Source organism: Geospiza fortis, unplaced genomic scaffold, assembly GCF_000277835.1.
Source record: "Geospiza fortis unplaced genomic scaffold, GeoFor_1.0 scaffold7, whole genome shotgun sequence".
Classification (NCBI taxonomy): Eukaryota; Metazoa; Chordata; class Aves; order Passeriformes; family Thraupidae; genus Geospiza; species Geospiza fortis.
Genome location: NW_005054344.1, coordinates 582183 through 593582, shown reverse-complemented (window position 1 = coordinate 593582; position 11400 = coordinate 582183).

The following is an 11400-nucleotide window of genomic DNA, read 5'->3' as shown; positions in this document are numbered from 1 at the left end:
CAGGAATGAACACAGAAATGTAATTTCTCCTGAATGATTTGTGTTCCATAATGGTATCTCCAGGTTCCCATATAAAGCTTGATTGCCACTGCTAACCTGCTATGACTTCTAAGGGAGTCAATTTAAACTGAGAGAGGAGAGAAAGTAAGATGTTTTGCTGAGGGTCTCATGATTTGATGCAAATTTTTATGCCCTAGCTTCAATAAAAGTCTTCAAAAAAGGGCATTTGTACTCATAGCTTTCCAAAGAGATGTCCTTTAATTTGAACATCCAGTGCATCTCTATTCTAGCATTTACAGATTAGACACTATGCTTTTAAATTTACAAGCATGGAAGCTGTTGATGTATCTATGCTCTTAGCTATATTTTGACACTGGCTGTTTTCCTTGGTGCCCTAAGCAGTTTCTCTGCTGGCACTGGCACCAGCTGAGATGCTGGGAAAGAGCTGTACCTGTGACTCTGGTTTCAATATAGGGCAGGAAGCCAGAGAAATATATGCAAGACATTGTGGCCTAAAAAGTGTGAGCGCTATGGATTGGTAAGGCAGGTCAAGACAATGTCCTGGTTCCAGGACAGAGTCAAATTATTTGCTGTAGGCCATGAGGAAGTGAAGCCTGGAGAAAAGTGGGCATGCCTAGGTTGTTATTCTGTCCCACCTCACAGCATTGCTGGGGGGATGCAAGTAAGAGACTCTGGGCTCCTAGAGGAAGGTGGACATGTCTTCCTGTCAGAGGAAAGGGTGTTGTGCAGAAGGATCTGCTCACAGTTGTTTTTTATTGTCCAGGGCTTGGTGGATGTTTTCGCATGTAAATCACCCTTTCTTTGTACACTTTTGTTATTAGTAGTGTTGCTATCAGTGTTTGTTTTCTTATCTCATTTCTGTTTCCAGTAATTTTTTATTTTGTCTCAACCCATAAGCTCTGCCTTTGTCTTCCACCAGAGGTAGGGGGGGGAGGGGAGTGGCTCATGGTTTTCAGTTTAGTGGGAACACTGAAGTGGGAAGTGCTGTTCCTAAATCATGGCAGACAATAAATTACTGTTTGAGTTCATTCTGTTCATAAGAGTTGAGCAGGGGAGGAAAATATTCCTAGTCAGTATTGTTTCCATAGCTCTCACCCATCCTGTAAACTAAAAGTCAATTTGATTACTTCAGACTTAAACTAGACTGTGAACATGCATATAAACATGGTTGATAATGCAGAGCAATTGTGAAACCAGAATATTATTAATTAAGGCAATATTTATGTGTCTTCAGGATTACCAGAGGCAAAAATTTTGGATGAGACTAAGCCAAGATATTTCTACACTGTCCTTTCTACTTTTGTGCTTGTAGCTGCTGCATTTCACTTAGTCTTGAACACCTAAATTTAGCATTGTCCTGAAAGATTTTAGGAACCTCTGAAAAGCATATACATATTTAATAAGCAGGAAAGTCCCACACTTACTAAGTTTTGCTTAAGATCTTCAATAGTGAGACTCTGCTAGACTACGAGAGCTGTTATATTTGTAATTCGTACATTATTGTACTGTAGCAAAACCCATTAACTTTAACCTTTCCCAGCATTAAAACACACTAGCAATAAGCAAAAAACCCAAATGATTAGTCTGGTTTTATGAAAATTGTCAACAGCTATTTTTGACATTCCTTCTGCCTCTGAAAGAAAATCTGTTTAGAAAAATCAATTTTAAATCTAAATCAGGTTACTTGGTAGCATGTTAAATACCAAAAGTGGTTCCTATTGCCTAAATAGCCAGAATTAAATACATAACCAATGCAGATTTGACCCTAACTCTAATACCTCTTTCCTAAGCACACTACTTCATAGAACTGTCATCAGCGGCTACCAAGTTTCTTGCAACCATTCATAAATTGTGTTTAAATCAGTAAGTTCTAAAAGCTTCTGTACAAATTGATTCTTGCTTTTAATGTCAAATGAATTTAAGAAAATATGTGAAAGCTATAATCATCTTCTACTCTGAAAACACCAAATCTGTGTTTGCTAGTTTGTAAAGCTGTCATGAATCCCATTTCAGAGAACAGGCATCATTCTCCTACTTACTCAGAGCTCCTTTCCCAGTATCACTTATCTTGAAAAGAAGATGGAGCGTCTAGTCAGGGTCTGAGCTAGTTACTTTTGACACTGTATGGCAGTTTCATGGAACAACTTCAGGGACATTTCAGATTGATGTCAGAAGTAAGTTAACTCCAATATAAACAGGATCAATATAATTTTATAGCATATGAATTACCATACACAGATTTAATATTTATGTTCATTTGAGCAGAAGCAGATTGCAATTTGGATTTATAAAGCATCTTTCATATTGAAGATATCTTAGAGCAATTTACAATTTAAGTTATACTCTAGCAAGACACTGACTATGAAAGTAAATAAGTTCTCAGCAACAGCTCACATATATCTGTAGAGATTTTTATTGAGGAAAAGATGTTTGGCCTCCATTCATTTTGTGTCACAATATGTCACAATACAACACCACAAATTATCAATCACTAGAGTTATAAAAAAATGCATTAATTAATTGAACTGCATGTGTATGCCAGATCTTAAACTCCCAGACATTTCACAAACTAAGACCTTACAGAAATACTTGGTTCTGTGAGCAGTCATCGAACTGCAGAGTCTTTACTGTGCTAGCACCGTCTTGTACAGATAGTCCTTTAGGGGCTGACCTTTCTCCTAACAGTAATCTTACTTAGTTCATGGAATGATCCATATCCTAGTGGGACTTCAGTAAGCTTTGAAAGCTGATCCTTTGTTTGGAATTCATACATTATATTTTCTAAGAAACAGCTGCTCCTTAGGAAAAAAAACCTGACAAGTTTTGCACAGTTCTAAAGACTTTTGTTTGTGTCTGCATTGGCTTTTTTGCCATTATTTGTAAACTAATTTTTATTTCTTGCCTGCATCGATATTTTGTCGCTGTTTTCAGACTGCCCATATCTCTTCTTCATTATTTCCCAGGCAGCAGTTAATATTATTGCTAGGCTATGGGCTAGAAATCATAGAAGAATATTCATAAAAATTCCTGCCCTAAGCCGATATAAGCATGCTTCTGAGAATGCTTATGAATTTCAGGTATTCAAAATCTGCCTTGAAGACATTTTTCTGTCTGGCATTTGCAAAGTTTCTAAGTCTTAGTCAAATTTGAAAATATGAACCAATAAAATTTGAATATTCCTTGAGACCTCTCTGGTAGTTCACCTTTCTCCTCATGCTTCAGCAGACACTCCAGCAGTTTTTTCTCATGAGAAGATCCAGGGATGGACTTTGGGAGGAATAAAGAAAAGGTGAGATCCTGGTCTCTGCTTTCTCATAGTTTTGCTGGTAGACCTGAGGAGAGCCCATCTTTTTTGACAACCCACTTTTACTGTTTCTAGGCCAGATTTTGAGTTCATGCATCTCTTGAATTCAGTCAGTATTCAACAATGAGCAGAACAAAGTGGCCTTTTCCTTCCTTTTAATTTATCTCTATTGCCTTCTGACAAGCTGTTCTTTGTGAATAATCTCCCAGCTGTCCAATGGCACCAGTTCTCACTAGACTTACGTGTATCCAGGTGTGTCCCTGGTGTTAAACTGGCATTTTTTTCTTTACAGTGAGCATTTTCAAGACAGCAACAGCAAGTATACATAGTCTCAGTGCCAGATGGCTTTTGCATACTGCCTAATTACAATTCCATACTCAAATTGTAATTATACATTTCACATTCATTACTGCTTACCTCTACATATAGTGTATTTAAGTGGATTCTGTCATAGGAGTACATTTATGAGGTATGATAAACCCTTTCGTATACTGACATCTCCATTTTCTGGTCCAGAAACAATAATGTCATCTCCATGAAATATCTTCAGCATTTGTTTAGAAATTTTGCTTAATCAGGTATTTTTGAGTATTTCGTGTGCAATTAAGTTGCATATTATTGATCTTATTGTGATGCATTTGACAAAATTTCCCCTAAAAATTAAAGAAAATATCACAAAGACATAATTGGATGACAGAGAATCATTTCCTCAGAAAACTTTTCTTGAAAACTCACAATGGTATGTATGTACTTCTTTAAGTTACTGACTTTGTAACTTGTGTTTCCTATTCACAACAAAGAATAATCTCTTTCCAAGTAGCATGATATCAGATTGTACTTTCATACATTTTTTTGAAATATTTTGGTCACAAAACTCAATCATTTTGAGCATGGACAGATTGGTGACAAAGACAAATTATTATAAGTGAGCATTTATAACAGTCTCATTTAGAATGTGTTGAGAATTTGCAGGTAAATCCAGTGTCAGATTATGTCGTTTCCTGTATTAAAATTAACTCCTCTGACAGGAAATATTCTGTTGTGTAGACTAACGTGTGACTTTATTAGGTGTGAAAGAATAATTAATTAAACATATCTTTGCCCAATATCTGACAAGTATATAGCATGGACATTAGTTAAAGTTTCAACAATTTAATTGAGAATATATCCCTTCTGTTGATTGGGCAGACCTGGCAAAGGGGTATCAGGGGTGGCAGTAACCCTCCTACCTGAGCACTATGCACTTACTTCCAAGAGATTTCATAGATATATATCTATCATAGGTTCTATCTTGAAGTTAGACAAATGACATTGACCATAATAACAAGGTAATAGCAGTAATGCAGACCTTATATTTAGAGATGTTTACAAATAATAATGAATAGCATAGTATTGTTCGTTATTTTTATTGCAATCAAAAATTAAAGAGTAGCATCATCAACCCACTGCTCTGGATATCATGTTCATTGAAAATAGCTGCAAAGAATACTTCATGTCTCTCTCTTAACACATCCTCCTGAAAAACCTTTAAAATATTTTCAGTTTCAATGTGGAGAAAAAGGATTCAAAACAAAAATTTGAGATGCTCTCACAAAACTGTCTTGATAGCAGTTTTACAACTGAGAACTCTGCTCAAATATGCCAGCTACTTCAGCTGTTGTATAACTAGATCATTCAAGAAGGTTTTAGAATAGTTAAAAATGTCTATATTTAAACAAATAAATTCAAATCCAGTGTTACAAATTAGCAGCCTTGTGAAACATGTTTGTAATTAAATGTTGATGTTTATTTTCAATTCATATTTATACATTTTTACAACGCATACATCTGCATTCTTGTTTTTATATATGTTTATATCTATACAGAGAAGATATTAAATTTAAGAGAAACAAAATTTAAAATGAGATCATTATTTTCAAAATAAGAACTCTGCATCTAAGAGAAAATGGAGATGAAGAGTGTTCTGAATTGCTGTGGACTGAAATATCGAACTGAAATAGTTCAGTTTTTCTTGCAAAAAGAGCTGCATCAAGGAAAAAAATTGTTTCTCTCAGCTCCCTAAATGAGAGAAACTTAATGACTGAATAATACATTCAATTTGCCTGAAAAAAAATTCTGACCAGTTTAGTCTTTTGTGGCACTGAACAATCACTATGGAAACTTGAGATTTCTTTTCAGTGTTTTGTAATATTCATACAAAACAGCATGATTTCAGCAATTAGGAGTTTGGAGTTTGGAATGAATGTTTTTTCTAGTACAAAGCCAGGTAATTTAAAGGATAAGTATATCACTATATTAAACAATGAGTTTTTGGTGGTCTTAAGAATGTGAAATCTTTACTAGATTTACTCTAGCTGAATGTTAAAGACTATAAGTACAACTATCACATATGTTTCCTTTTTTTCAAAAAAAAATGAACTGGGAATGATATAAAAATATTTCAGGTGTGTGTTACCTGAAATTTGATATTCTTTTAAAAATAACACATATTTAATTAGGCCTTGATACTGTGTAAGTTCAGTCACACAAAACAAGCACAGGTATACAAGAAATGATTTGGCACTAAGGATGCTTTCTCAAAGCTTTCTGGAGTATTAATATTTATGTAATTTACAATATGAAAAGCAAATTGATAAGAACGTTGTCATGTCTTTCTAAGATTACAGTGGAAAAACCTAGAGAAGCTGTAATAGGGGTGGAAGCTGCACAGGGTGTTGCTGGGACAGAGGTAACTTTCCCCACAGCAGCTCTCCTAAGTGCTGTGCTTTGTATTGGTAGCTGGAATGGCGTTGGTAACACCAACAGCGTTTTGGCCACAGCATCAGCACTGTGTCCCCAACATTCCCATAACTCCAAATGCCAGCAGTCTGGGAGGGGGCAAAAGGCTGGGAAGGGAGAGAGCCAGGAAGCTGACTCAGGAGACATCGCATACCATGGAGCGTTGTGCTCAGCGATGAAGGCTCAGAGAAATGAGGAGACAGAAGGGGCATTTGTTATTGAGGGTTTTGTCCTAGCAAGAGATGGCTAAGCACACTGGGGCTCTACTTACCACGAGATTGCTGGACCATGGCTACTGAAAACAAATCTTTTTGCTTAATCTCATGTGCTTGCACATGCAGCCTTTTATTTTTCTTTACTAAACTGCCTTTATCACAAGCCATTTTCATCTGTTTTTCTCCACCTGAGATTAGCATTGAGGGAGCAGCTGGGTGAGTACCTAGAAGCCAGCCATGATGTTGAAGTTACAATGCAAACTGCAATGATTTCATAATCTTTAACGTTGTTGCATATTTTTAAAAGCCACCAGATGAAGAACGGATGACACTCAACCCTGCTGCAAAACTATTGAACATGATTGAAAAAGTCATATATTTTATTTAGGTAGTGTTTTGAGTTAATATTGTCTTTCTTGGAGATGGCAGAGAAGAAAAATCAAAGAGATTTTTAGTTATAAGCTTTGTGATTTATGATTTGCCCATATAGACTCTTGATACAATACTCTAAATAATTAAGACACTGTAAGTCATATATTTACCATGCATTCTATGTCAAAGCCTATTTGAGTTAATGGTGTGAGGAACTGAGAGTTTCAGAATTTAATTTCACTTCAATGTACTATTTTTAATTTTTTTTCTGATGTTCTTGTGGAGATTTGTAAAGTTCTATTAATGATATTCATTTTAATGTGCTCTATAATGATACATTTTAAAACAATAATTCACATGCTTCTTTGGGGGCACATAAAAATATTTAATTATTTTTCTGTCTGAGAACAAAATGGTTTTTTGTACTTCAGTATTATACAAACATTATTTCTCTACCCGTGCTGTAGATTCTGAGATAATAAGCCAATATTAAAAAAAAAAATAGAAAAAATTATCAACTGACAGTTTTAATGGATGTTATAATCAATGGGAAAGTTGCCTTCTGATTTCAATGTGGTTCACAGTCTTGAGTTTCAAAGGTATTTTCGCATTTAGTGAATAAATTTTTAAAGGAAAAAGTTTGTAATTTCAGAGACTTTCATGTGATTTAGAGTATTGTACTGTGCTCTTATTCTGAGAGTATTTATGGGGAATCGTTTCCATTGACCCAAGTCAGGAATCTAAACTTAGGTCTTGTCTGAAATTGACACATGCTGTTCTTTTCATTTTTTTTGTAAGAGAGTTTTCTGCTGGGTAAATATCCTTTAGGGATTCATTTCTCTGTGGCATCAGGGAGGAATCTGCATCATCAAAAGGAAAAGGATTGTTGACATGTATAAGGGGGATGATGGCAATGATGAAGTAAATAGGCATAAACTGGCACTGAACAGAACTAAGAGAGACCTGATTTCACAGCATATTTTTTAATTTCTAAATTTATAAATTGCTCTGGTTTTTGCGTCTCTGGGCCCTGATTACATATAAAATATGCATGTAAAAGCTATATCAGAAGATAGAGAAGATTGAGATACCAAAGGCAAGTTGGTGAGCTATTTTGAAAAATATTGTTTCGCTAAAACTAAGACTCTTGCCAAAGTCCATTTTTCCCACTGAGTAAAATAAAGAACAAAGACACAATGCATTTTAAACTTCATATGTAGGAACTAAAACTGAACATTAACTTAGAGAACACAGTTTTTCTGGTAGAAATCTTTTCTCTTAATGGAGATGTAATATATATTTTTAATATATTTTCCCAAGAAAATAACATTCAATAAATTCCATCATGAATAAAATACATTAGAACTCATTCTTATTAGCTGTCAGATTTATTTATCTAAATGAAGTACAGTGGAAGGTGGTTGTCATAGCTACAGCAGAGCTCTGGAATAATTTTTCTTCTTCATAATTGTTGCATATTTGTATATAAACAGCCTAAGAATATCTTACAGTTTTAATCTGAGACCTTAAAGGAACAAGAAAAACTTTGAATATGAACCTTCTGCTGACAGAAGAGCAGTCTATAAAAAGAAACATGATAAATTAAAACTTGTCACTATTGAAAGTTGTCTACAGCTGTCTGTATGAAACCATTCTTCTCTGCCATATATTGATTAAATACCTTGCAGTATATTTACTTATGAAATATTTACAATCATAGCAGACTTTGGAAAGCTGAAGTACCTATATATTTTTTTCTAGGAAAATCACATAAAATTTTATATTCTCTGAATTATAGAGGATTAAATGGGTAGAAAGAGCCACACTTCTTCAAAACTTACTATGACATATGGCATCTGACTTTTATCTAGTTAATGTCATCATTGTCCATTTGTCTAGCAGAATAGCACAACTAGAAGTGAATTTTCAAATTGTGCAGTTTTAGATTTATTCTTAAAATTGAATGCAGACTTTAGGTTAGTAATGAAAATTACAAAAACAGTATTCAATTTTAATGAATTACTTTATATAATATTTTGCAATGCTATTATTCTTGCACTCATCAAGCAGCCAAGGAGATCAGTACAGTTGCGCTCATTAACAGTGAACCCACACCTATTAGTATTAAGGTCAGTACTTATTTCTGAGGATTAATAGTTAATGACCTAACTTCATAACCTGTCATGGCATTGAATATCAAAATTTAATCTCATCTCCATCCTTGGAGTTCAAGGAGTTCATTGTTCTAACTACCTCCAGTGCCTGCTATAACTTCCCATGGATTCTTTCATTGTGCCACAATCTACCACAAAATTCTCCCACTTTACGACTTGAGTGAGAATTTTTCTGGAGTGATGATGTCAGGATTCGGTCCACATTGATCTATGTAAACTGAAAAACTGCTGGTGATGCACAATCATATTTAAATATTGCTATTTCCTAAGCAATCTAGCAAAACTGAAATCTTGCTCTGGCTTTATGCACTCACACAAACACAACCTTAAATGAGACCCTGCTTTCTAGAGTTTAAAATACTCAATTATCATCAATTTGGAAATTGGCAGACTTTCAAAAAATTGTTTGCTGTTATATAAAACAGAACAAAACTTTTTCTTCATTGTATTCAGAAAAAGATTTATTTAATAGTAATGACAAACTCCTGATTCTTGCTTATTTCTGTCTCGCAGAACATCTGAACACTACCAAAAATAACATATGACTTGAAAGGATTTTATGAGCTAATTTTGTATAAATTTTGACATGTACTGCACTATGTTGAAATATAGGTTTTATTGTAATAAAAATGTATACATACATACTACCGTGGTATAAAATTTGTATTTAAGGAAGTAAGAGCCTTTATTTCATAACTAGTGATTTTGATCTTACTGAAGAATATTCCCTCATTATTTTATTTGCTCGTGGATTTAATCATTCATGTACTGGCAGTGCAGTTTAAACAAATTGAAATGAAGTATTTAAACACATCTGTCTCAGATGATAATATTGTATTTCAGAATCCGGATGATTTGCTCTTTAATAGATCTTTTCTCTTTGTGAATTCTATATTTATGACACAAATCTGATTTCATAGCACTCAAGAATAATGAGGTTAGTAAGAAATAATTTTTAAAGGTAGATGATTTACATTTTAACAATGTTTTGGAGTTAACCTTACTGTTTCATATAGTTATTAAAGTAACAGCTAAAAATTATGTCAAAGGACACGAAACTGTGTAAACTCAGGGCTCAGCCAATAGCCCTATGTAGACCCATTCTAGGATACATATCTCTCTTGTAATAGAATTCATTGTTCAGAACATTACAAAACCAAATTTACAACAAATAATGTTTTCCTTCCTGGGATGTGAACTTGAATTTATGAATACTGTGTTCTTGTATTCCCAGTCGAGACACTTCTGTGTTATGTATTTTCTACTCCCTTTCTAGCCATATTTTGTCATTTTGATTAAGTCCTTTTCTGCTTTGCAGTGCTGCAATGACAGAAGTCTCAGTCAAAATTTGTTATTTGACTTATCTAGAAAGAGAGGCAAAACAGCTCTCTTCCAAAGTAATATTTCACCATCTTTACTGACAATTATTTGTCTTTTGTTCTCTGTAGCCATATTTTTTTCTCATTCATGCCTTTATCGCTTTTGTGATTAATTATATTTTTCCTTACCTTTAAGGGATTAGATTGCAGGTCCATTCTGAATTCTCATTAATAATCTCAAATATGTAAACCTTGAACTTTACACTTTTACAATCTACTTCATCCCTATTACTGCAGCTTCCAAGATAGGTTATCTCATCTTGCTATGTATAGATGATTAAATATTCATGTCATAAATACCCTTCATTGTACTTTCATAGTTTGATCACCACTGACATTTCCAAGATGTTTCCAGAACTGATTCTTTATGACACCACTTGCAAACATCTGCCATGATTTAACCCCAGCTGTTAGCTAAGTTCCATGCAGCTGCTCTCTCCCTTCTCCTACCAATGAGTTTGGGAGGAGAATCAAGAATGCAAAAAAATAGAACTAGTAGGTTAAGGGCAGTTTAACAATTGAAACAAAATTATTAGTAATAGTAGAAGTAGTAATAAAAAAATTAAAAAGAGGAGAGGGAAATAAATCCCAAGAGAAATAAGTGATGCATATGACAACTGGTAACATGCTGACTGCTAACCTGCTGACTGGTAACCCCCCCACTTCCCAGTAACTGACCTCAGTTTATTTATCAAGGATGGCATTCTATGGAATATCCTTATGGCCAGTTCAGCTCGTCTGTCCTGGCCATGCTCACTCCCATCTTCTTGTGTACCTGCTCAATGGCAGAGCATGAAAACCTGGAAAATCGTGGACTTAGGGTAAGTACCACTTAGCAACAGCCAAAACATGAGTGTATTATGCACTTTATTCTCATACTGAATACAAAACACAGTACTGTACCAGCTACAGAGAAGAAAATAAGTTCTGACCCAGTCAAAATCAGGACAATATTTTGTCAAAATCCAGTCCATGTTTTTCTTTCCAAGATCTCCAATAAAGCCCATGCAGTAGGTACTTTAATTATCCTACAGTTCTGAACTGGGTTACATTTTCAATACATTCACACACATACAGACAAGTCATATGACCTAATTATTTTATAAATATTCTGATAGCTGCTTTCTGACACATTTCTTCTTAGGGAATATAAGTAC